Genomic DNA, 24,145 nt, shown 5'->3' with positions numbered 1-24,145 from the left:
CAGGTAATCGCCAGGAGGGGTAAAAAAAATCACTCTCAAAATCGCAAAACGCCGCCGTCAGCGATTTTGATTTTAGATGTGAACAAAGCCTGATAGTGTGCAAATCTAGATGTAATGTACACAATGCAGGGAGTGACGTCTGCCTGTCCTCATAACTGCCTACAACCATAGCTGGGGACCCTCCTGCAACCAGGGATATTGCTGGACTGCTTTATATCACTGCACCTTTACATACAGCTCAGGATCATCTCCCATCCCACAGCTGACCTGTCAGGATTCAGCACTTTCAGTGTCATTCGTAGAGAAAGTTCAGATCAAAACTTCCACAAAATAAGTTTCTGTTCTGCTTCCCATACACTCATTTCTCGAGTCAGTATTTTCAGTTCTGATGTCTTGCCACAGATGTGCTTTATGTATTTGTGTGTCTTTTACATTGATCTGCTTAACAAGTTTTAAATATGGCTTCCTGATCAATAATGCAATTTACAGTAAATTAGTTGTTCATTTTACCCCTCTTCCTAGGATACAGTCATGTTACTCCCACTATATACAGCATAAGCTGATACTATGTGCCTGTACTGATAGGAAACTAGCTGCAGTGTGTGCTGATCTCTGCTACCTCCAGTATGTACAGTATAAGCTGTTACTCTGTGCCTGTACTGACAGTAAACTAGCTGTAGTGTGTTCGGATCTCTGGTACCTCCAGTATGTACAGTATAAGCAGTTAGGGAGGCCGTACACTTATCAGTGTTTCCCGTTGATATCCAACAGATTCGATCACTCTGATGAAATCTGTTGGAAAATCAAAGTCTCAAACAATGCCTGATCAATTTTTGGCCGCAATCAATCAAGTCAGTCATTCACACTTAACAGAAGATTCTTAGTATTGCACTGCATCGAATAGTGCAAGGCTCGGGTTCAATACATTGTTTATAGATTTCATGAGCACTTTGGAAGAAGATTGCCGGCACCATCCAACGTAATTTTCATGCTCTTTTTATTTTTCAATTCATCACAGCAAATACATGGCAACGTTTCGAGTTGAACCTCTTTATCAAGCTCTTGCTGTAAGTGAAATACATTTAACCTGACAAAAACCATCTTTATATACTATCCATGGAGTACACCTGACCAATGAACCACAGATTTCATTACCACCAATCATAATGGTCCTTGTATATAGCGGACCTGATGGGGAACTGTCTTAAAGGGAACCAGAGAGGATGCAATATACATACCTGGGGCTTCCTCCAGCCCCATACGCACGGATCGCTCCCACGCCGCACTCCTCCGCTGCCTGGATCAGCCGCCACCGGGTCCCGTCATTGCCGCGAGTCGGCAAGTCGGCCGGCGGACGCGGCCAATTCTCCGCATCACAGGGTGCTCTCCCCATACTGATACGCATGTGGCCGCTTACTGCGCAGCTGCATGCGTACATGTATGGAGGGAGCCCCTGTGATGCGGACAATTGGCCGCGTCCACCGGAAGTGACGGGCCCGGTACCGGCGGATCCAGGAAGCTGAGGACGGCGGCGTGGGAGCGATTCAGGCTTATGGGGCTGGAAGAAGCCCCAGGTATGTATAAAATCTTTTTCTTTTTTCACCCCCCGTTCCTCTCTGGTTCCCTTTAACTAGCTCTCATTGGTGCGTTTGAACTAGGGTCTCTCACACCCCCCTACACACCCACCTTGGATCACGCCTGCATCTCTCAGGTGACAGCCATCACCGCCGTCCTCCTGTCTGGCCGCCGTAGCGGACCTGACAGAGAACTAGCGTGATGACGCGTACATACCTGCACGCATGCGTAGTATGACGCGTCGGGCCGTCACTATATGCCGAGTTCAGCGGGCACGCCCGCAGATTCTCGTCATAAGATGTTAATGAGACGCTGGCGTACCCAATAAACGGAGACCAGGAAGTAAACAAAGCGGCATGCGGCCAATGGCTCGCATTAGCCGCTGTGTTGCAACGCCAAATAGACGTCATATAAACGCTGCACTACAGACATCTGTCATCACTCTTACTACTATGCATATATACATACATAGCTACACTTTATAAGCAGGAACCCAACTAGATGTAAAGTTCAATTTTGATTAGATCAACATGTTGACATATAAAGTTGCTATAAATCGACCACAATTGTACACAGGTACTTGGACATGATAATGATAATAATAATAATCATAAAAATCAATATGCCACCACATTAATATATACCAACGTACAAGCACATGCGTACCAGTATATGTCTTCCAAGGTAAAGGAAAGGGGAAATCAAGAAGCCAAACGTGCCTGTGTCAAGCGGCATCGCAGAATAGGGGAGCTATCATACAAAATCGTATTATGTATCTGGACACAATGCAGCCGTTAGGGTCTACCTATAAAAATGGTATTAGATCTAATTCTCTATTGAGACCCCTCGGCTCCATTGTATCCAGAGTTTTTATCCAAAATGCCTCCCTCCACAATAGTTTCTTGATCCTATCTCCACCCCTTCTTAAAGGCATCACTTGTTCTATTACCATGAATCTCAACTGACTAGCATTATGTTTAGCCTGTACAAAGTGGTAAGCAACCGCCTGGTCTATTAGTTGTTCTCGAATCGCATGTTTATGCGAAGACAACCTTTTTTTCAACTTTTGCGTTGTTTGTCCCACATATAATAACCCACAAGGGCACTTTAAGGCATATATCACATAAGAGGAGTCACAAGTGTGACATCCTCTGATTTTATATTTCGTGCCCCGATGGGGATGAACTATTTCTTGTCCTCTAATTACAGAACTACAGTGTACACAGTTGAGGCATGGATATGTGCCTCCCCTAGTGGTCATACATGCAGGTCGCTGCTTATCACCTGTGTCGGCGTGTACTAGTTGGTCTCTCAATGTAGGTACCTTTTTATTGGATATAAGGGGGGGATTTCTAAAATGTTCTATTTCTGGCAGGCTGTCTGCTAGTAGGTACCAATGATGTTTAATAATTTTGGCAATCGTATGACTTTGGGTATTGTATTTCGTTACAAATGGAATTCTGTTGTGTATCTGTCTCCTACGTCTTTGTCCCTCACTCTGCGTCCCCACTCTGGCACATGCTTTTTGTATCACTACTGGCGGATACCCTCTTCTCGTGAACTTATCCCGTATCTCCTCCATCCTCTCCACCCGTTTGCTCTCATCTTCCACTATGTTATAGGTAGACCCTAACGGCTGCATTGTGTCCAGATACATAATACGATTTTGTATGATAGCTCCCCTATTCTGCGATGCCGCTTGACACAGGCACGTTTGGCTTCTTGATTTCCCCTTTCCTTTACCTTGGAAGACATATACTGGTACGCATGTGCTTGTACGTTGGTATATATTAATGTGGTGGCATATTGATTTTTATGATTATTATTATTATCATTATCATGTCCAAGTACCTGTGTACAATTGTGGTCGATTTATAGCAACTTTATATGTCAACATGTTGATCTAATCAAAATTGAACTTTACATCTAGTTGGGTTCCTGCTTATAAAGTGTAGCTATGTATGTATATATGCATAGTAGTAAGAGTGATGACAGATGTCTGTAGTGCAGCGTTTATATGACGTCTATTTGGCATTGCAACACAGCGGCTAATGCGAGCCATTGGCCGCATGCCGCTTTGTTTACTTCCTGGTCTCCGTTTATTGGGTACGCCAGCGTCTCATTAACATCTTATGACGAGAATCTGCGGGCGTGCCCGCTGAACTCGGCATATAGTGACGGCCCGACGCGTCATACTACGCATGCGTGCAGGTATGTACGCGTCATCACGCTAGTTCTCTGTCAGGTCCGCTACGGCGGCCAGACAGGAGGACGGCGGTGATGGCTGTCACCTGAGAGATGCAGGCGTGATCCAAGGTGGGTGTGTAGGGGGGTGTGAGAGACCCTAGTTCAAACGCACCAATGAGAGCTAGTTAAGACAGTTCCCCATCAGGTCCGCTATATACAAGGACCATTATGATTGGTGGTAATGAAATCTGTGGTTCATTGGTCAGGTGTACTCCATGGATAGTATATAAAGATGGTTTTTGTCAGGTTAAATGTATTTCACTTACAGCAAGAGCTTGATAAAGAGGTTATCCTCGAAACGTTGCCATGTATTTGCTGTGATGAATTGAAAAATAAAAAGAGCATGAAAATTACGTTGGATGGTGCCGGCAATCTTCTTCCAAAGTTTGCATTGTCTGGAGTACTGCTGGACTGAGCCTTGGCACATCCCTTTTGGGCAACTGAAGGTGTGCATCACACTTACCTACGACTACTAGTAGATTTCATGAGCAGAAATCGATCAGGTTCTAGTGGTCGATTTACTAAACTTATCCCATCCAATGCCATTTGATCTTAAACTGAGAATTGATCAAACTGCTAGTGTTATCCTGCTCATTCAGTGAATATAGTCCAACATAATTCGGAAAATTGATTTGTTGAGGCAGCAGGTCAGTGGCATATGCCTACAACCAATATAATCTACCTGTGTGTGGACACTTTTTGTGGCCTGGAGTGAGAGTAATATAGAAGCTGCCATATTTATTTCCTTTTTATCAATACCGGCCAGTCCTGCTGATCTCTTTGGCTGCAGTAATATCTGATTCACACACCTGAAATAAACACGCTTGCTGAGGGTCTATGTCTAAAAGTTGCAGAGGATCAGCAGGGACAGCCAGGCAACTGGCATTGCTTAAAGAGAAACTCCGACCAAGAATTTTCCCAATCAGTAGCTGATACCCCCTTTTACATGAGAAAACGATTCCTTTTCACAAACAGACCATCAGGGGGCTCTGTATGGCTGATACGGTGGTGAAACCCCTCCTACAAGAAACTGAGGACCATGGTCCTGGCAGTTCCCTGTCTGTGAACCTTGTTGCATTGTGGGAAATAGCTGTTTACAGCTGTTTCCAACTGCCAAAAAAGCAAGCAGCAGCTACATCACCTGCCAGCAGTAAAAATGTCACCATGTGATAAATGTCAGAATGTAAATCAGGGATTTAAAAGATTTTACAATGGCACAATTATTGTAAAAATGAAGCACTTTTTTATTACATTATTTTCACTGGAGTTCCTCTTTAAAATGAAATAAATATACAGCCTCCATATCCCTCTCGCTTCAGTTGTTATTTAAGGCCTGGCACACACCATGCAATTTTCACTTCAGATCTTACTAATAATAAATAAAAAAATAAAATCTATACTGTATATATAACCTATTGATTACCAGCAACCGACCCCAACCTCAAAATCAATATCCGATTTTATCAGAAACAGATTGTACAGGCTGGAAAATATCAACTGAAATACCGTCTATGGTTCTGTGTGTATGTTCGATTTTAGTAGCGTTTTTCCTCTCTATTCATTTTCAATATTTAATCAGACAAATACCGTAAATACATTTTGAAGAAAACAAATGTGTACTTGTGTATGCTAGCGTTCTTCTTTATCTAATCGATGCCAGATCTGAATATCGATCGAATCTCTTGCACAAATCTGAAGTGGAAACTGCATGGCATAACTGTTTGCTGGGTACACACAATGCTATTTCCCGTTCAATCTATGGGAATCAGACGATTATTTCATCATGTCTGATCTGCTCTTGTTCAATAACGGGATAGATTTTTCCATCACAGGAAAATCTATCCGTTACTGATCGGGAGAAGATTAGACATGTACACATGATGCAACTTTCTGTCATATTATTTATTATTAATATTTAGTACTTAAATACAGGGCTGTGGAGTCGGTACAAAAATCTTCCGACTCCAACTCCGACTCCTCAGTTTCTGAAACCACGACTCCGACTCCGAGTGCCCAAAATGGCCCCAACTCCGACTCCTCGACTCCGACTCCTTAGTCTAATACTTACCAGGGCTGTGGATTTTGTACAAAAATCATGCGACTCCGACTCCCGACTCCGGCTCCTCAGTTTATGAAACCACAACTCCGACTCCTCGACTCCGACTCCACAGCCCTGCTTATATAGCACCGTCATCTTCCACAGCGCTGTACAGAGTATATTGACTTGTCGATAGCTGTCCCTCAGAGGAACTCACAATCTAATCCCTACCATAGTCATATGTCTGTATGTATGTATTGTAGTCTAGGGGCAATTCAGGGGAAAGTCAATTTACTTATCTGTATGTTTTCTTGGGGCTGTGAGAGGAAACCAGAGTGCCCGGAGGAAACCCACACAGACACGGGGAGAACATACAAACTCTGTGCAGATAGTTCCCAGGCTGGGATTCGAACCGGGGATCCAGCTCTGCAAGGGGAGAGAGCTAACCACTACGAAATTGCAGCGCGTTTCCGCGATACAAACCTCAGGTCAGGAAACACAGAAGAGGGAAACCTCTGGATCCTTTAGAGAGGTTTCCCAAGCCATCCTCCAGACCACTGTTGTGCTTGTGGACCCCCAATGGAATCGGACAAGAGGCTGTTGGATTGAAGATTCGGGTGGCACACATGTGCCTGTGTGAGTATGGCTGCACCTGCGCAGTTAGCCGTAGCCACTGGTGCTACTGTACAGGCGTGACCATACTGGTGCATGGAAAGAAGCAGGGCGCGGATCTGCTAGAGCATACATGTCAAAATCCGGCCCGCAGGCCAAATTTGGCCCTCAGAGCCATTCAATTTGGCCTTCAAGTAGTTCCCCCACTTTACATTATGTTTGGCCCACTCTAGACCACCAGGGAAGCTATATTGGAGGTGAAGCTCTAGATCTAGATCAGGGCTTTTCAGTCTTTCCACTAATTGTACCACTTTTATCACCTGAACATTTAGAAGTACCACCTGTGGGCCTGCGCAGTAGAGCGGAGCCGATTAGGCTCGGCTGTTTCCACCAAAATCAAAGCGGAGAGCTGCTACATGTGTATGAGGGTATGCTGACAAGGAGATCTTTGGGTGTCCTTTTGCTGGAACTCCTCTACTGTGGAGGAAGGTGGAAGCCTCTTTTGCCTCCCGAGGTCCTCGCTATGCTGCCCTGCAGAATAGTTCAGACCTCAGATCAGCAGTAACCCGACTCACTGTGCACCGATTGCCTGGCTGTCTCTTCACCACTGATCTGAGGTCTGAAGTATGCCGCAGGGCAGCACAGCGGGGAGCTGAACTTTGTGGAGGCAAGATGGGATGATGACAAGTGGCAGACAAACCTGGTGTGTACCACCTGGCCAACAGCAAAGTACCACTGGTGGTACGCGTACCACAGGTTGAAAAGCCTTGCTCTAGATCACCAGGGAAGCCATATGAACAGGTAGGGGGAAAGCACTATACACCAGGAAACTGTATAGGGGAGGGTGGGGGCCATTAGACACCAGGGAACTGTATAGGGGAGTGAGGGGACCACTAGACACCAGAGAACTTTATAAGGGAGGAAGGTGGCCAGTAGACATTGAGGTCGGTCCGTGACTAGGTCTCAGTGTACAATTTCGACCCACTTTGTATTTGAGTCTGACACCCCTGTCCCAGAGGGTCTCAGCGAGCAGCGGCAGTGAGGATCATGCAAAGGCTTCCCTGTTCTTAGGTAACTATGTCTTTTTTTGACCTGAGGTTCGCCTCGGGTTCCCTTTAAATACAACTAAAGCCAAAAGATCAGCGTGACACCCGGGCAACTGGCATTTTTTAAACTAGATTAAAGATGGCTGTCTCTATATTACCAGTCACTACATAGATTGCGACGCCCCGTTGCCCAGACCCGTGCATGGTAATCTGGCAGCCGCGAGTGGCTCACCTGTTGCTGCCTGACATATCCCCTGCAGCTCTGGCTCCTTCCCCGCTGGCAGTGGTGACAGCGCAGGCTCTGCTGGTGGTACAGCGGAGGGCCCACAGACTTTATACGGAATCCAGAAGCGTAGGCACACGCCGGCAGCAGATGCAGGGTGACTGGAGGCTGGTGAACTGCTGCTCTGAACATCGCTGAGGCCCCGCGAGGCACAGGAAGGAAGAGGAGGGCAGGACAGTGGCCGGTCACATGCAGAATTATAAATATCACAGCCCTGATTCATTAAAGAAAATCTTCACTGGAGGAGACGCCAAGAGCTGCCGGAGGGGCGATCGCCAGCGTGTAAATATTTCCAGGCGCAGAATAGGGAAACTTTTCCTACTGAAATACTTTTACTACAGGCCACCCAGTGATGATATAGACAGTCTGGACTACCAGGATATTGTGCTGCAGGGTACAACCCCTCTACTGAGAACATTATATCCACATTATAGGGAACCTAAACTGAGAAGTGTATGGATTTTACCTTTTAAAATAATACCAGTTGCCTGACTCTCCTGCTGATCCTGTGTCTCTAATACTTTTAGCCACAGCCCCTCAACAAGCATGCAGATCAGGTGCTTTGACTAAAGTCAGACTGGATTAGCTGCATGCTTGTTTCAGGTGTGTGATTCAGCCACTGCTGCAGCCAAAGAGATCAGCAGTACTGCCAGGCAACTGGTATTGTTTAAAACATCCATATCCCTCTCAGTTAAGGTTCCCTTTAAAGAGACTCTGTAACTAAAAAAGTTCCCCGGGGGGTACTCACCTGGGTAAGGGGAAGCCTCTGGATCCTATCGAGGCTTTCCCCGTCCTCCTGTGTCCCACGGCGGTCTCGCTGCAGCCCACGGAACGCACAGCCGACAATTTGTCAGGCTGTGCAATATTTACCTTTCCTGGCTCCAGCGGGGGCGCTGTTGCGGCTTTCTGCTCAGAAATAGGCGGAAATAGCCGACTTCATTCGGGTCTGCTGTACTGTGCAGGTGCCGGAGACTTGCGCCTGTGCAGTAGAGCGGCCCGACAGCGATCGGCTATTTCCGGCTATCTCCGACCGGTGAGCCGATACTGCGCCTGTGCTGGAGCCAGGAAAGTAAATATTTACATCCCCGCTGTTCCGGGAGCTTTATCGCTGCCACCGTGGGACACAGGAGGATGGGGGAAGCCTCGATGGGATCCGTAGGCTTCCCCCCGACCCCAGGTGAGCACCCCCCAGGGGAACTTTTTTTTAGTTACAGAGTTTCTTTAAGGGCCCTTTTCCACTAACAATCACAATCACAAATGCCATTGATTGCGATTTTTTATTAATTTTGTTATGCGATTATGGTTGCGACTTTTCATTTGCATTGCATTATCACTCTTAAAATCGCTCCAGAAAGCAATTGCGATTTGAATCACTATAGTGGAAAATACATATACTTATTTCTATGATGAAGTGGCAACCCTAGCGATTTTAAAATTACTAGCGATTTTGCGATTCAGCTGTGCAGTGGAAAAGAGCGCTAATGGGAACCCGAGTTGAGGGAGATATGGAGGCTGCCATATTTATTTCCTTTTAAACAATAACAGTTGTCTGGCAGTCCTCCTAATCCTGTGTCTCTAATACTTTTTGCCATAGACCCTGAACAAGCATGCAGCAGATCAGGTGCTCTGGCTCACATTTTACTGGCTTAGCCATATGCTTGTTCCAAGGTTTTGACTCAGACACTATGCTAGAAGATCAACAGAGCTGGCAGGTAACTGGCATTGTTTACAATAAATATGGCAGCCTCCATAGCCCTCTCACCTCGGGTTATGTTGCCACCATAGGCGCCCGTGTAAAATGCCGCTAATATTGGCTATAACAGTAAATTTGGGCACCGGAGTCCCCTGATAAAATAGCGGCTGACGGGACTTTCCACTATAGAAACTGGTGCTATAACTATAGCGCCTATAAATCTAGAAATAGTGGGTGCCTTGGCAACCGCTTTTTATAGCCGAGGTTTCTATAGTGGATGGTCCCGGTACCTGTTATTTTATCGGGTGACTCCTGCGCCTAAATTTTCTGTTCTAGCCGATACGGAAGCTGCTTTGAGTCCTATGGGAGAAAAGCGTTTTACAAATGTTTAGTAGTTGTTGTTGCTATTAGTGACGTTTTATATGGGTGCCTATGCTGGTGACCATCAGTGTTAGATATGCCTGTAGAATGGGGAGGATTAGTGTTAGTAGTCTGTGTGGGGTGGCTGGGTTTAGGCGTAAATGGCCTGCAAAAAAAAAGCCATAGGCATTTTTGGAGACATAGGGCTTGATTCACAAAACGGTGCTAACTGTTAGCACGCTTGTGAAAGGCCCTTTATCACGCCTAAAACCTCTTTGCGCGCGCTAATTAGCGCTTGTGCGCAAAGTCCTGCGCACACCGGCCTTTGCATCGGTGCAACATTTAGGGCTAATCCATTGCGACCTTATAGGCGCATAGAATGCACCGTTTTCGTCACACCCGGTGCAACGTTTCACACTCACTGGCTTTTGCGCGTGGGACTTATTCAGCTTGGTGCGTGCTAACTACTTAGCAGCCTAGTTAGCATGCCCAATTCCTTAAGGCGTGCTAACTAGCACCGAATAGTGAATCAGGCCCATAGTGTATTTTTTTCATTTTTTTCCTGATTTTCCCCATTTAAAGGACAACCGAGGTGATATATGATATGATGAGATAGACATGGGTATGTACAGTGCCAAGCACACATATAACTATACTGTGTTCCTTTTTTTCTTTCTCTGTCTGAAAGAGTTAAAAATCAGGTATGTAAGGGGCAGTTTCTGTTCGGTCGGGACTGGGTCAGACTATAGTGTAACTCTCACTGAATTACAGCCATAAAACACTTTTCTGCCTGTAAATGGCTTCTGAGAGCAGGAAAGCGATAAAAATGGTAATTCGTTCATAGATTTGAGCTCTGGCATACTTCAATGCATGTATCATTGAGCAGAGACATCGAAACAGTAAAAATGTAAAAAGTCGATTTAAATATAAAATAAAACTGTGGGATATCTTAACAAGTCATTTTTAGGAGGACGAGGATGATAGATACAATTGTTTATCTCATCAGCTTATTTTCACTTTTATGTCCATTAAATGTAGATAGAAAAAAAAAAATCACCCACAAAATGCCTAATTTGTGGCAAAAGAAACAAGGTATAAGTGATAAGTAGTGATTAAGTTATTGGTGAATGAATGGGAGGAGCGCTGAAAGATATAAATTTACTTGGATGCATAAGGTGCCGAGAACCCTGAAGGCTGACGTGATTAGTGTCCAATATAGTTTGTTGTACAATCTGGAACATGGATGAAAGTATTGGTTCTGCTATTGACCGATGGGGAAGAGACAATTTTGATGGATTATAACGATTGCTGCCTCCATAGTGGAATCCAGAGTTGTCTGTTTTATATAGCCCCACTAAATATCAGTTCAGACAGTGTGTAGCTCGGTCATTTCCAGGATGTCCACATTCAAAGGTCATCAGTTCAGCAGATTTAGGCAGAACTCCGATTCAGCAGATGCTATCTTGAAAAGGGGAACTCTTTTGCATGGTTTAATTCCCCTGTTTAGAGAAGTGACTTTTGAGAGCAGCAGAACTATGCGTTCCGTGGTCACAGCAGAGGCCTTGTTCTCATACAACCGCATCTAGCGCTTTGTTAACCTCCCTGGCGGTTAATTTTTTTTTTCAAATGGTGAAAAAAACTTTTTTTTAATTTTTTAGTTTTTTTTGTTTCATGTAAAGCTACCAGAGTGGTAGCTACATGAAACACCACTAGAGGGCGCATGTGGCCCTCTAGTCCGATCGCCGCCGGCAACAATAGCAAACAGGGGAACACGTATATAACGCGTTCCCCTGTTTGGCTTCTCCTGTCGCCATGGCGACGATCGGCATGACGTCATGGACGTCAGCTGACGTCAGGCGCACTCGATCCAGCCCATAGCGCTGCCTGGAACTCATTGGTCCGGGCAGCGCAGGGCTCTGGCGGGGGCCCTCTTCTGCCGCTGCGTGCAGGCGATCACCGCAGAGTGGCGGTGATCAAGCTGTGCGCGCAGCTAGCAAAGTGCTAGCTGCGCGCACAGCACTTTACATTGTGAAAATCGCCCCACCAGGGACTGAGATATCTCCCTGTGCGGCATAGCCCGAGCTCAGCTCGGGCTTACCGCCAGGGAGGTTAAAGGGCCAGTCCAGCAAAAAACAGCAGTTAAAATCTGACAGAACCAACTGGTTTTGGACTTGTCCGTCTACTCATGGGGGAGATGGACTTACATTTCCTGAATGGAAGTTTAACTGCCAAAATAGTAAGATATCAGCCAGCCTCCCTACTTACTTGCACATTATATTGGCAATTCGACTTGGCGAGTGCTGTTCAGGAAATGCTTTTGAAAACAAAGGAAACCCTGAGAATCCTTCATGAGGAGATGGACTAGTCCAAAACCTGTCTGTTATGTCAGATTTTAACTGCTTACTTTATTCGCTGGAGTGGTTCTTCAAAGGGGAACTTTGTGTTTGCCGGAGTAAAGTGGGCACATTGAAAATTAGTTGCCGCCGCTTACCCGACCGACCACAACGGCCTGACATCTGGCAGCATGTCCGATCAATATGCTCGGCTCAAAAAATCGGTTACATCGTCGATCGGACATGCACTTGATGGCACCGGTTTTCATGCGGTTCGATTAATATTTATCAAATAGGTTGGTCGATTGGCTGCCGAATATCTAAATGTATGGGTACCTTTTGCCTAGATTGGAGAGACATCTCCACTGAAGGACGATCTGAGCGCTGCTTGTGACGGGGATATTTGTATGAAGAACGTGATAGAATCTCGCCAAAGGACCGGCACCACTCGATGTATTTAGAAGCTCTTTATAACTTTATTGGCATCAATATGATAGCAACGACAGACGCTGTTTCGGCCCCCATGGGCCTTTATCAAGTTGCACAGGATCATCCTGTGCAACTTGATAAAGGCCCATGGGGGCCGAAACAGCGTCTGTCATTGCTATCATATTGATGCCAATAAAGTTATAAAGAGCTTCTAAATACATCGACTGGTGCCGGTCCTTTGGCGAGATTCTATGTTGTGACCCCTTGGTACTGGGGTGAGGACCTAGGCACACTTTCCTGCACTAAAGCCACTGTGAGTGCTCCTGGGCACTTGGAAGAAATATGAAGAACGTGATGTGATCTTGTTAAATAAGTGAACCCCTTCTAACCGGTTATAGTTGTGATCCTGAACATTGACTTTGGGTATTTAAAGGTGGCCACTAATGATCCAGTCTTTTTCATCCAATTTTGCCAAATCTATGTAGTATAAAGATAAATTGAATGAATATATTGAATGGAGAATTTCTGCAGGTCCCTTAAAGAGGAACTCCAGTGAAAATAATGTAGTAAAAAAAGTGCTTCATTTTTTACCATAATTATGTATAAATGATTTAGTCAGTGTTTGCTCATTGTAAAATCTTTCCTCTCCCAGATTCACATTCTGACATTTATTACATGGTGACATTGTTACTGTGGGCAGGTTATGTAGCTGCTGCTAGCTGTTTTGGCTGTTACAGACAGCTGTAAACAGCTATTTCCTGTCTGTGAACATTGTTACATTGTGGCAGTTTGCCCAGAGTACCGCGGTATTCAGAGCTTCTTGTGGGAGGGGTTTCAGCACAAAATCAGTCAAACAGCGCCCCCTGATGGTCTGTTTGTGAAAATCATTATATTTCTCATGTGAAAGGGGGCATCCGCTACTGATTGGGATAAAGTTCAATTCTAGGTTGGAGTTTCTCGGGTGGCCACTAACAGTCCAATTTCTAACAAAAAATCATTCGAACAATCAGATAATTCTGATCGGAAGAAAAATCGTTCACTACACCATCAACAAACCAATCTTTGCTTCCTATCTAGCACATCCAACAAGAAAATACAAATTTTTGTGTGACGAAAATTCAATTTTACAATCGTTCGTAATCGATTGCGCCCATCAAATAAGATTATTTACAACCAATCCAATGAGAATTTCTGATCGCTCAAACGATATTTTGCAACACCCTACTCTGTGGTCTACCAAAAAGCAGACTGGCACCTCTCCAATCCCTACTAAACTCTGCGGCCTGTCTCATCCACCTCTCTTCTAGATCCTCTGAGGCAGCCCCTCTCTGCCAATAACTCCATTGGCTACCAGTTGCCCAAAGGATCCAGTTTAAACTTCTCACACTTGCATACAAAGCTCTACACAAGCTATCGCCTCCATACATTTCCTCTTTAAAGGGAACCTTAACTGAACGGGGGGTATAGAGTTTTACTTACCTGGGGCTATTACCAGCCCCCTGCAGCAGTCCTGTGCCCTCGGCGCCGCTCTGGAATCCTCTGGTCCCCCGCTGTCACTTAGTTTCGTTTTTGACGACTCACCAGTCGCCGGCCGCCATGTGTATTATTGGACGCATTCACCAATGCAATTAGCGCTATTGCGGACCGCAACGCGTACAAAAATACACGTTGCCGCATATCTACGCGTGCGGAATGCGGCAACGCGTATTTTTGTACGCGTTGCGGTCCGCAACAGCGCTAATTGCATTGGTGAATGCGTCCAATAATACGCATGGCGGCCGGGGACTGGTGAGTCGTCAAAAACGAAACTAAGTGACAGCGGGGGACCAGAGGATTCCAGAGCGGCGCAGAGGGCACAGGACTGCTGCAGGGGGCTGGCAATAGCCCCAGGTAAGTAAAACTCTATACCCCCCGTTCAGTTAAGGTTCCCTTTAATCTCCAGATACCTCCCCGCCCGGACCCTCCGTTCCTCACAGGAGACCCTTTTGTCCTCCAGCCTAGTCACCTCCTCTCACTCTCGCATCCAAGACTTCTCACGGGCTGTCCCTCTCCTTTGGAACTCCCTCCCTCAGCCGGTTCGTCATGCCACGAGTCTGGAAACCTACAAACGTACTCTGAAAACACACTTGTTCAGATAAGCCTATAATTTGCTATAGGCAGCACTGAAGGCACACTGGCTCACCCACTAATTCTTGTGTTTCCTTCCCTTTTGTCTCCTCCCCACTACCCTCTAGATTGTAAGCCCGCAAGGGCAGGGACCTCCTCCTAGTGTTTCTCATACTGATGTTATTTTAACATATGTACATGTACCAACTACATATCAACTATGTATGTATCTGTATTTATTCTATTCAATGTCATGACTGTATGGTGTCTTGTACTTCTTATGTATATCTGTTCCCCATTATTTGTTTGTATTATGTACAGCGCTACGGAAGATGCTGGCGCTATATAAATAAAAAATAATAATAATAATAATAATAATAATAATATTTTGCTAGAAATTGGAGTTTTAGTGGCCACCTCTATATTACATAGAAATGAGGAGATTGGATCATTAGTGGCCACCGATAGTCATTTTATTGTGATCTTTCTTCCCTGATGTTGTGGAGCACACAGGAGGGAAACAATGGGCTTGTGCACCAGTCAGGCAGCCTCCATATTCTTCTTACTTCAGTTGTCCTTTAAAGAGGAACTCCAGTGAAAATAATACAAAAAATCTGCTTCATTTTTACAATTATGTATAAATGATTTAGTCAGTGTTTGCCCATTGTAAAAGCTTTCCTCTCCCTGATTTACATTCTGACATTTATCACATGGTGACATTTTTATTGCTGGCAGGCGATGTTGCTGCTGCATGCTTTTTTGGCAGTTGGGAACAGCTGTAAACAGCTATTTCCCTCAATGCAACGAGGTTCACAGACAGGAAACTGCCAGGAGTACCACGTTACTCAGAGTTTCTTGTGGGAGGGGTTTCACCACAATATCATTGTCATACAGCGCCCCCTGATGGTCTGTTTTTGAAAAGTTATAGATTTCTCATGTAAAAGGGGGTATCTGCTACTGATTGGGATAAAGTTCAATTCTTGGTCGGAGTTTCTCTTTAAGAGAAAAAGTGAAATGAAGGAGGGCCCTTTTTAACAGTAGGATGTTTTTATTGCATTGCCTCATCCTTTTTTACTGCAGGGTAACGCTAAAGCAATTAAAGTCTGTGGGACATTTTCTGGCATCTGACACGAAATACCTTTCGACATCCGTGGCGAAATGCAGTGACTGCAAGTCATGTAAGTCAATGGCAATGTACATATTTTGAACTGGTTCGCATGTGCGGAAGCGGATTTTTTCAATACACTTCCATGCAATTCCTTTTTCGGCCACAGGAAGTGAGCTCTAGAGAGCTTTATTTATACTTTGGCTTGCTGTCTGAAGTGAGATTACCGCGCATTGCCGTGGTATTCTCCAAAGCCTATTTTAAAGAGTGACTGTCGGGCATAAAATCAAAAATAAAATCTTTATTTTTATCTGGTAAACAAGTAATAAGGATGCTAATCAGGCAAACCAAAAGTTAAAATCACTATTACTTTTCTTGTTTATAAATTATCATTCCCCAGCTTACATGACTCTTTATTTGGTACACAGAAAATTTGGTACACAGAAGAGAAGTTGCAGGGCATGCTGGGTTGTCTTTTTTTGCTTCTCTACTTCCCCTCAGACTTTTCTAATGCAGCCTGATTGGCTGAAGCCTCTTTCCCCTTCTCTTTTCCCCTCCCACACCTCTGTTTCTCTCTGATTGGCCAAAATTTCTCAGGCTGAAACAATGCACTTTCTATAGTGAAGGGGCGGGCAAATCAGGCAGAGGAGACTAAGGGTAGATATTACATCAGGGCTGGCTTCAAAATAGCCACAGTAAATATGGAAACTGTCTAGAATAGGATTCTCTACTTTTCCTTTATAAAATTCACAGGAATTATAACGTGGACAGTGCATTACATTTTATGTAAGTAGAGCAAGTATTTATCTACTTATATATATATTTTTTTCTGAGATAGTATGGCTGACAGCTCCTCTTTAAGTGCTGCAGTGCGACGCAATCACCCGATCTCACCTCAACCAAAATGCAGGTTGCTGATGTGAAACTAGCTTCAAGGGAAGCTTAGGCCAGGAATAAAAAATCAGTTGTACTTTCCTGGAGCTCCTTCCAGCCCCCTGTAGCCGTCCTGTGCCCTCGCAGTCACTCGCGGAGCCTCCGGTACCCCGCCGCCAGCTAGTTTCATTTTCGCTGACAGGCCTGGCTACACAGATTTTTTTTCGCGTTCCCATACGCAATATCGTCCTGCGCCTGTGCAGGACGCTATTGAGGATGGGAACATGAAGGATATGCATGGCTAGGCCTGCGCAGGCGCAAAAAGCCCACCATCTCCCTGTCAGCGAAAACGAAACTAGCTGGCAGTGGGGGACCTGAGGCTCCACGAGTGACTGTGAGGGCACGGAACTGCTGCAGGAGGCTGGTAGAAAGCCCCAGGCAAGTAAAATTGATTTTTTTATTCCTGGCTTAAGTGTCCCTGGGTCAAGGGGAGTAGACTAACATCGCAATGTTATCACCAGTTCATCTGAAATATCTCATGTTGAATTCATTGATTGGGGAGGTGCTAAGGTGGCCCACAGGGTTGATATGTTGATAAGGAGGCGGGATCACAAGAGGCGGGGTCATAAATCATACAGCAGAATAGCTGTAGCTCAGAAAACTGGTGTCACACTTTTCATAGTAAAACATGGACACACAGAATCCAGCTGGATGATGATTACCATTGAGGTTAGTTTTTTGGGTTTTTTTTTTTGTACCTGCGTTCTCCTTTAAGAAGCATGATTTTTGTCACTCGGCAGTGATAAGAAAGCGCCAGCTATGTGGAATGTCACAAATACTTCAGAGGATGTTGCAAAGTTCTGTAGTGTTTATACAGCGTTTCAACATCACTTAGAATTCTTCCCCGCCACACCTAGTTAATTCCTCCGAATAATCGATGTGAAGTGAGAAGACGCCAGGTGGTGAATGTCCCATGGATTAGGAATCAGGAAAGGGGTTAAACAAACAAACAAACACAGAACATTTATATCGCGCTTTTCTCTGGGCGGACTTAAAGCGCCAGAGCTGCAGCCACTAGGGCGCGCTCTATAGGCAGTAGCAGTGTTAGGGAGTCTTCCCCAAGGTCTCCTACTGAATAGGTGCTGGCTTACTGAACAGGCAGAGCCGAGATTCGAACCCTGGTCTCCTGTGTCAGAGGCAGAGCCCTTAACCATTACACCAACCAGCCACTGGTGAATCCCACAATTATCAATAGCACATTTAAGATAACAACCTCTTCATCTATTGCCGGCAAAGGCAAAAAATAACCAGTGTAAAATGTACAGTGTAAAATCGTTTTTACAATTGAACGATTCAAAAATAAAGTGATTGTAATGCAGGGTCTTAGGGCTCGCTCACACCTAGGGTGTTTTTGCCCTTTTTTTCAAGCGCCGGCGATTTTGAAAATAGCCCTAAAAAACTTGTACAATGATTCCCTATGAGAGTGTTCACATCTGAGCGGTTCGTTTCTGATCCGCTCAGCAAAGCACTGCCTGTGCCATTTTCTGAGCGTTTGGCTTAATAGAAGGTATAGGAAAATCGCAAAGCGCTTGAAAAAGCGCTTTGTATAGCGATTTCCATGTTCGCTTTTAAGAATAAATACATTGTATTTATTATTTTCCAGGTCAAAGGGAAAAAACAAAAGCGCTAGAAAAGCACTTTATACAAAATCACAGCGCGCAGCTAAGCGCCGAGAGGAGAAAAAAAACGCGCAAAAAAAATCAAAAATCGCTGCCGTCAGAGATTTCTATGTTAGATGTGAACAAAGACTTATAGATAATGAACACAATGCAGTGTGTTTTTAGAGTTAAATACCACTTTAAGTCCGGCCAATCCTGAAAGAGGAACTCCAGTGAAAATGTAATTTAAAAAAGTGCTTAATTTTTACAATAATTATGTATAGATGATTTGGTCAGTGTTTGCCCATTGTAAAATCTTTCCTCTCCCACATTTACATTCTGACATTTATCACATGGTGACATTTTTACTGCTAGCAGGTGATGTCATGGCAAGGAGATGCTGCTTGCTTGTTTGGCAGTTGGAAACAGCTGTTATTTCCCACAATGCAGCAAGGCTCCCACAGTGTGATGTCAGAACCATGGTCCTGACATCACGCTGTGGGAGGGGTTTCACCACAATATCAGCCATACAGCGCCCCCTGATGATCCGTTTGAGAAAAGGAATAGATTTCTCGTGTAAAAGGGGGTATCAGCTACTGATTGGGATGAAGTTCAATTCTTGGTTATCGTTTCTCTTTAAAAGGGGAAAAAATAAATCGCTACATTGCAAAGTGAGAAGTTCAAAAAATAGAAGAGCGATCAAGAAATGATTGATATTCGCCATATTATTTGTTCATATTGTTTGATCCACATTCAGCCTGCAGGTCAGCATCTTTACTACTGCCAGATGAAAAACAATACAGACCGCACCAACGGCCATTCTCTATAACCACACTCCCTAATGATGGGTACACACATTGAGATTTCCCGCTCGATTCGCGGTTCGATTCGATTATTTCAAACATGCTCGATCGGATTTAGATCGTTCCTGCTGTTGATTTTGCATACTTAACATAAAAAAAAACTATCGAAATCCAATCGAGCATGTTTGAAATAATCTAATCGATCCGTTCGATCCCGCAAATCGAGCGGGAAATCTCAACGTGTGTACCCAGCCTATCAAAGTTATAGGCTAAAAGGTTGTTTTTTTATAGATACACATATGCACAAAGAGAGATGTTGCTTGGTTGGCAGTTGGGAACAGCTGTTATTTTCCACAAGGCAACGAGGCTCACACAGTGTGATGTCAGGACTAGGGATGATCAAAGACATGCAAATTCTTTCAAGTTGATGCAAATGTACGCAGTTTGAAAATGGATCCCAGGTGTAAATTGATTGGTCCTTTTTCCAGCTGCATATATTTGCATAAAAATGTGCATAAACTCAGAAGAATTCAGGGCTGTGGAGTCGGAGCTGGAGTCGGAGTCAGAGCAATTTTGGGTACCTGAAGTCTGAGTTGCAGTCGGAGTTGGAGGTTTCATAAACTGGGGAGTCAGAGTCGGGTGATTTTTGTATCAAATCCACAACCCTGGTAGGAATTAGACTGAGGAGTCGGAGTCATTTTGGGTACCTGGAGTCGGTGGTTTCCTAAACTGAGGAGTCGGATTTGGATGATTTTTGTACCGACTCCACAGCCTTGGAAGAATTTGCATCTCTTTGATTATCCCTAATTAGGGCTTACAGTAGGTGCTGACATCACACTGTGGGAGGGGTTTCACCCCAATATCAGCCATACAGACATCCTTGATGATCTATTCAAGAAAAGGTAAAGATTTCTCATGGGAAAGGGGGTATCAGCTACTGATTGGGATGAAGTTCAATTCTTGGTTACAGTTCCTTTTTAAAGGGAGACTAAAGTGAGTTTAAAAATAAAAAGACAATACTTACCTAAGGAGAGGGAAGGCTCTGGGTCCTATAGAACCTTCCTGTTCTCCTCCCTTTGCCCGCGTTCCCCCACAGGCTCCTCAACCTGAAAGAGGACTGCTCTCTTCTGGGTTGGGGAGACTTCTGCGGTCTTCAGAAGCACGCGGTCCGAGTTCTTCCAAAGACTGCAGAAGTCTCCCGTGGCGGGAGATCCAAACGGAGAAGCCTGCGGGGAAACGAGGAGACCGTGAGGAGATGGGGAATGGTCTGCAGGGCCCAGGGCCTTCCCTCTGCTTAGGTGAGTAGCTGTTTTTTTTTTTATTTTTAAACTCACTTCAGATTCACTTTAGGCCCCATTTACACTTAATCAGTTGCTCTCAGTTATAACTGAAAGGTCAAATGATTTTCAAAGTAGGTCCCACGTTTTCCTATGGCACCTTTCACACTTAACGCGTTTTTTAACTGAAATCTTTTTCACAATGCACTGCTATGGAGAAGGAAAAAAAACGCGTACCAACTGATTAAAGAGGAACTCCAGCCTAAACAAACATACTGTCATTAAGTTACATTAGTTATGTTAATTAGAATAGATTGGTAATATAATCTCTTACCCACCCTGTTTTAAAACAACAGGCAAATGTTTGTGATTTCATGAGGGCAGCCATCTTTTTGGTTGAAAGGAGGTGACAGGGAGCATGAGACACAGTTCCAACTGTCCTGTGTCCTAATCACCCCTACCAGTTGCTAGGCAACGTGAATAACAACATAGGAAATCCCATCATGCTTTGCACAGGACCAGGGAAAAAAAGCCCGGGAAGTTTTCTTTGATGGGTGGAGCTTAACTAAAAATGCAGCTAAAAATGATGCTTTGGTAAGAAAAACAAAGTTCTGATGCTGTGAAACTGTTAAAGAAACACCAAGCCTTTTCAGTTCTGCTGAGTAGATTTTTAGTCCGGAGGTTCACTTTAAGTGTAAATGGGGCCTTATGCTTCTGTGCCAGGAACAAAGTGTCTCTCAATCACAAAGATTTCCTATTTTTATCAATGTACACTTCCTCATTCCGTCCCACAATAAGCTGGTATAGTCCATGAGGCCCACACCCAGCCAGCACTATTCATGCTTTATCTTTTCTTATTCCAGAGACAATCTGTATACACAGCAGCCAGGTTACTGTATTGTCAGGTGCAACCTAATCTGAGAGGCTTACCTGCCCTCCTTCTATGGTGGGCCAGTCAGAGCATCATTGAGACCAGGTTACGGGACAACGGTAAAGGTGGCAATACATCCATCTGATTCGAAAATTTTATCAAATCTGATAAAAATCAGGGCCGCCAGGCAGGCGTAATTGACAGTGCCCCAAGGCCGATTTCATGCTGAAATTGATCGGGAATTGGTCTGCGGTGTATAATCTCTCTCCAATCTGATCCAATCAGAGAGAGATCTGTCTCTTGGTCGATCTGCCCATACATGGCTTGATTGCGATCAGTGCCACAACGTGGCCACCAGATTGAACGTTTTGAGTGATAGCTGTCCGAAATGATCAATCAGGCGTGCTGATAGTAAGTGCTCGATCAGGTGCGCTGCAATAATGGCATTCGATTTCCGACCGACCGATGTATGGTGTATGTATACCCCGCGGGCCAGTGGTGAGTGTCGCAGCCGGCTCACCTGTCATGCCGGTGCGCCTCCCCTTGTGTCCAGTGTATCACGTGACACCAGCTCATGTACTGACATCACAACATGTCACATGGTACAAGAGCTCACGGTGGCAATTCAAAATGATGCCAGACACGGGAAGAGGCCAGGAGTCACGCCAACGTGCCAGGTAAGCATGTAGAGCGCACTAGGGCCTGGGGGGAGGGGGCATTACATGGGGGGGGGGGGCGGCAAGTAGAAGTGGTGTCGCTAGGATTATTTCCGGTGCTAGCCTACTTGAGGAGATCCACGGCTGCTTCTTGGGGCAACAACTTGGTCGCGTCCACTAATTTGTAAGAAAAAGGGGGACCCAGCAAGAAACACCATCAACGGCAACAAGCCGTTTTAATAAAGTTGCGTGAGTGGAGGCGGTAGCTGAAGCGTCTGAAGCCCAGCAGCCACTTGTATGTATCCTGTAGTGCATGTAGTGCATGTATCATAGTCTAGGGCAGGGTTGTCGAACTCAAATATAAAGTGGGTCCACTGGTGTCTAATGCCCCCCCCCCTCCATCCCCTATACAGTTCCCTGGTGTCTAGTGGCCCCCTTCCCTCTCCTATACAGTTCTATAGTATCTAGTGCTGCCCCTTTCCCATATGGCCTCCCAATGATCTAGGGCTTACCCTCCAATATAGCTTTTCTGGTGGTCTAGAGTGGGCCAAATATAATGCACAATTTTTACACCCTCGCCCTGGGTGCAATTTAGCCTAGAAACGTCTGCAGAAAAGTGCGGCAAAGTCTGCAGAAATCCTTCTAGTAGCATCTTGTGTGGGAACCGTTTTGTGATCTACCGGTAATCTTGAGATGCAGGTGAGAGGAGATGGTCAGCTATGCGAGACTGAGTCATGTGTTACTCCCAGGCTTTGGGCTTGGTGGTCTGAGGTCGCAGAACTTTATTTAGAGTACATATTGTCCAAAAGAGAGCTGAGCAAAGAGTCCTTAAAGCCTCAGTTCAGTCTCCCATCCTTTTAATGCATATGTTGTTAAGATTGTATAAATTAGCAACGCGCAATGTTTTGTGCATTTCATGACTGTATTCTGCAATCAATACATTGGGGCCTGGAACCCACTAGAAAGTGCAAAACGCTAGCGATTTGTGATCGCGTGTGCAAGCAATTTTGGGAGCTGAAAATGCTGCATGTCCTGTGATTGCGTTTTCCTTAATTGCTCTAGTGGAATCTGTCCCATCCATTTATATTGGCAGAGTGTTTAGGGAACTCGCTAGCGATTGAAAGCGTTCCCTAAACGCAAAAAAAAGCGCTCTAGTGTGTTCCAGGCCTCAGGCTGGTTTCACACTGTAATCCAGCGGCAGCGATGCCTTGCGTTGTACCCGTCGGACCGCATCACACCACCAGAAACAGACCTTCAGGGGACACTCTGCTATTATTGCGCGGTTTTACCTGTCTGGCCACCAGCCAAGGAGGAAGTGACTCGCGCTTGCTGTCACTTCCTGCTTCGGGGTATGCGGAAGCGCACAGAAGCATATTGTAAAAATATATTTTTTAAAAAGCTTACGCTTACAATGCAATGTCACGTCGGTCATTTTTTAAACATTGACGCATCGCCATAGACTAACATGACTTCCAGGCCAACGCAGCTCGCCGCAGCTTGCTGCAGAATCTGCGCAGTAACGTAGTTCTGGACCCATGTTGGGGATGCAGCAAAAACGTCACTTCCGTTGCGTCAGGCAGGTCTCTACTGCCTTCCCCCCTCCTAACCCTCCCACCCGTGTGAAAGGACCTTCAGTGTGGGTGATCAGAAAGAAATTCGCTCCAGTGCTGTCCACAAAGAGTTGATCTCTCTCAGCAGAGCAATAAGGGGGTTGATTCACTAATGTAGCGTTGCGTAACAGCGAGCGTTATCAGCTGTTACAAGGGCTGTAATAGTAAGTGTCATTGCAGGCTACGAGCCCTATTGGCATCATAGCGTGCGTAACGGGGGAGCGGGCAGTCAGCGTACGCTATACGGCTAAATTGCAGCATTACGAATGCTATCAACATAACACGGCTCCGATTCTCTTGGCATCATCACTAGCGGGCCCATCACCCACGCACCCAACTTGATTGCCGCCATATTGCGTGTGGGAGCGTGTGACGTCACGCCCCCATGCAATATACCGCCAGCTATTAGGGCTTGTTCACACTACAAGAGCTTTTTTAGCGCTAGTGATTTTGAAAAGCTATTGCTAATGCAGTGCTATGGGGGATTATTCCAAAATCGCATCGCTCCAGTGTGAACACACACATAGGATAACATTAGCAAGAGCTTTTAAAATCACAAAGCGCTTAGAA

General features: G+C 45.2%; 2 protein-coding genes across 3 annotated transcripts in view; one reads left to right on the top strand and one right to left on the bottom strand.

The window, feature by feature from the left end:
- PIK3R6 (phosphoinositide-3-kinase regulatory subunit 6) overlaps positions 1-24,145 on the bottom strand; it is a 147,223-nt gene that overhangs the window by 109,716 nt on the left and 13,362 nt on the right. The window contains exon 1 of one of the 2 annotated variants that reach the window (XM_068263268.1): positions 7,751-7,852. The exons of the other annotated variant lie outside the window; for it this stretch is intronic. The gene's annotated coding sequence lies outside the window, so the exon portion shown is untranslated. Of the gene's footprint in view, positions 1-7,750; positions 7,853-24,145 lie in introns of those variants that run through there. 2 annotated transcript variants of the gene reach the window in all.
- NTN1 (netrin 1) overlaps positions 15,831-24,145 on the top strand; it is a 431,580-nt gene continuing 423,265 nt past the window's right edge. The window contains exon 1 of the mRNA XM_068263271.1: positions 15,831-15,900. The gene's annotated coding sequence lies outside the window, so the exon portion shown is untranslated. The remainder of the gene's footprint in view (positions 15,901-24,145) is intronic.

This window comes from Hyperolius riggenbachi, chromosome 12 (assembly GCF_040937935.1).
Source record: "Hyperolius riggenbachi isolate aHypRig1 chromosome 12, aHypRig1.pri, whole genome shotgun sequence".
Classification (NCBI taxonomy): Eukaryota; Metazoa; Chordata; class Amphibia; order Anura; family Hyperoliidae; genus Hyperolius; species Hyperolius riggenbachi.
The sequence above is the reverse complement of the archived record's forward strand: the minus strand, read 5'-3'. Positions and strand labels throughout refer to the sequence as shown.